Source organism: Triticum urartu, chromosome 2 (genome assembly GCF_003073215.2).
Source record: "Triticum urartu cultivar G1812 chromosome 2, Tu2.1, whole genome shotgun sequence".
Taxonomy (NCBI): Eukaryota; Viridiplantae; Streptophyta; class Magnoliopsida; order Poales; family Poaceae; genus Triticum; species Triticum urartu.
The window spans coordinates 94,574,147-94,577,229 of NC_053023.1; the positions used below are offsets into that span (position 1 = coordinate 94,574,147).

General features: G+C 42.2%; 1 long non-coding RNA gene across 1 annotated transcript; it reads right to left on the reverse strand.

Moving 5' to 3' along the window:
• Positions 1-223: 223 nt before the first annotated feature.
• Positions 224-2,136, reverse strand: LOC125536072. Its single transcript, XR_007294913.1, has 2 exons — positions 1,478-2,136; positions 224-555 (listed from the first exon to the last, which is right to left on the reverse strand). It is a non-coding gene; the product is annotated as an uncharacterized LOC125536072 (long non-coding RNA).
• Between the last annotated feature and the right edge of the window lie 947 nt (positions 2,137-3,083).

Here is a 3,083-nt window from a genome sequence, read left to right on the forward strand (position 1 = left end):
AATGGAGGATCTTTCTGGTGGGTTTACGTCTGGTGTTGATCAAGTTAACCGACCCATGGTGGCAATCTTTTTCGGATAACAAGAAACAATTTGCTCAAATAATCTCAGCAGAGATAACATTGTGGTCTATCAGGAAAAAAAGTTAGCTATTTAATTAAATAGAAAACTCTGTCACTCATTGCAACAGATGCTAAACAATTAGACTAACTGACAGAGAAGTATATATAGAGTAGTTACATTTCTTTATTCCAAAAACAGATGATGGATGTTAATCGTACAAGAACACGAGGATGACAAACATAAATTGATCACATATATTATCACCACGGGTCGATTTAATTGGTGGTAATTTTTCTTTGCGATGGAAACAAAGTGGAATCAAATGATTCAAACAACCAAAAGAAAGGGAACAAAGGATGCTTACGGAGCTGAATGAGTCAGGGTGCTCTACTACTGGATTGCAAGTAATAATAGGTAGATCCAGCGACTCAGTGGCAGATGTTAATCAACCCCACAATGTCAAGCAGCCGCCCTGGCTTTGCCCGGAAGTCACCACTGAAATTACAGCAAGAAATATGAAGTAATTTGTATCTTCCATGCTGGGGTTGTACCAGTGTATTGACTCCGTCAATGCACCAACCTGGAAGAAGAAGAACTGTTTGTGGAGTGGGGAATTTCTTTTCTGAGGAGAAAAATGTTTAGTACGTCTCTAAGTTACTGAACTGTCCCCCTAGACAAAGATGAGTTTAATATTGCCCGTTGACACAGAGAAGGCCTACTATCACATACCGCTTATTGGACTGTCTAACATTAGTCTCATTCCAAAGCCCACATATCCAGCAAAGAAGCTTACATCAAAGAGAAAGCTACAAATTGGATGATTGGTCTCTATGAAATTGATGTTATACTTATTTTATTTTCGAAAAGGGGATTACCCCGGGCCCCGGCCTCTGCATCAAATGATGCACACAGCCGTGCCATATTATTAAACATAAATCAAGTTCCAGTCAGCGAGTTCCAGACTTATTTCATCAAGTAGTTTTCTTCTATTTGAATTCAATTTCTTCAATTGCTCTGAGCCGTGAGCTTATATTAGCCGGGAGCTCATATATATTTGGCATTGTGAACTCATTTTAGTTTTATTTATGAAATCATTATGTGAACTCCTTACTTTTTTTGGGAGATGTGAATTCAGATTCATCTATGAATCATGGTTGAAGAGTCCCTTGCCAATGTACGGAGGTCTACATACGTGTGCCACTTCTACCTACAATTCCATTGCTGCTTTTGAATAAGCTACGACAAGTGCAACAAAACAGATTGCAGCAAGTAGCTTATGGACTGAAATTTGCAATAGTTTGTCATATTGTCGCTCATTTGATCCTGGCTGTGAAACTAAACGTGACATGCTATTCTTCATGTAATTTCCAAATCGCAATCCATAATCAAGCAAAAGATTACAACAAACGTGACTTACATGTTGCTTGCATTCAACATCTTCAGGACCTACACACGAATCCATCTCCTCCTCCGGCCGCTGCTGCCATCACGCCACTTGCTCAGGACCTGTACAAGGCATCGTCTTCTCTTCAGCACCACCCTCGCCACTAAAACACTTCTCCAGCAGGGGAGGGCGAGCTGCGCCAATGAGCCGAGGGGATGGCAAGCACCCGCAGAGAGCTGCGCTATCGCGCGCAGGCGTGGGGGAGAACCCGCAGCGAGCTGCGGTATCTAGCGCAGGCATCCGCGAGGCGAGGACGAACTGCGCCGGCGCCTGCAGACGTGGACGAGAACCGGCAGCGAGTCGCAGTGGCTCGCTCGGGCATCAGCGTCGGTGAGCACCGTCGGGGAGCTACGGTTGCTCGCACAGGCGTGGGCAAGCTAGGGCGGAGAGCTGCGGTGGCTTGGGCTGGCAGCGGTGAGGTTCGACGACGAGCAACCCGTGACGACAAGAGCGAGGTAGCCTGAGAGCAATCCTTATCCAACCAGTCCACACGCATCAGATAAGGTTAGATAGGATCAGGGGCACTTTGGTCTTTCAGGTGCCTAGAAAATGGAAAAGAAAAAGGGGAAGTAATGGAAAAAAGGAGAAATTGCATGGTAATGAAAGTGAACATGAATTGGATGGCATTTTTTGAAGCAAATCTTGACGGTGACTTTAAAAAATAAGATAATTCTAACTTTCTTTTATTGTCGGTTTGGTCCATGTTCAAATTAGGCCACAAGGCAGTCAACTGCTTGTAATTGACTAGGACTAATCTGTACACCAACCGCTCTGACAATCATCCACGGAGGTTACTCAACTCCTTGATTTTCTTGTAGACTGCTTAGTTAATTCAGCGTATTTTGCTCTGTCTAGCCTCAATTTGTTTGACGTGACTCACATGCTAATTATTTCTTCCTCCCTCCTTAACTTATGTTTGTTTTGATTAATTAAAACTTATTGTGCCAGTCAACTATGTATCCAGCATATGGATCTGTTTTTTTTTTGCGAAAGCGTATGGATCTGTTGACTTCTCCACTTCGGTACTACTTATCGTTCGCTCCTCTACTACATCGAAACCATTGTAGTGGTCGAAAAAAAAGGACCTTCAATTTGACCACTTAGTTTGAAAAAAAATAAAGATACATGCGTCTAGGTTTACAACCTTATTAAAGAAATAAATAGCTGTTGTGTGCACTTAATCTTCAACGGGAGAAATCAAGGTGAACAAGGATTCTCAAAACGGTTTGTCTCAAATTTCAAGATATTTTGCAATCTTCGAGAGTCAGGTCATGATTTGGAAACCATGCATTCAGCAACAACTTCAACATTGTGTTTACAGGGAACAAACCATCAAGAACAATAGCATAAGAACTAGCCTCATCTCTCTACCACTACATCACAGAGACAAACACAGCTTGAGGATCAATATCTCAAATCTAACAAGAGAACAAGAGCTTCGCCATTCTGCATCCAAGCCACTATCACTATCTATTGTACATCATTTATGCATGTACCAAATAGACATACCCTTTTCTTGTATGAACTACTTTGCAACGAATCAACTCTTGGGACGAGTTACCAAACATTCAAAAAAATT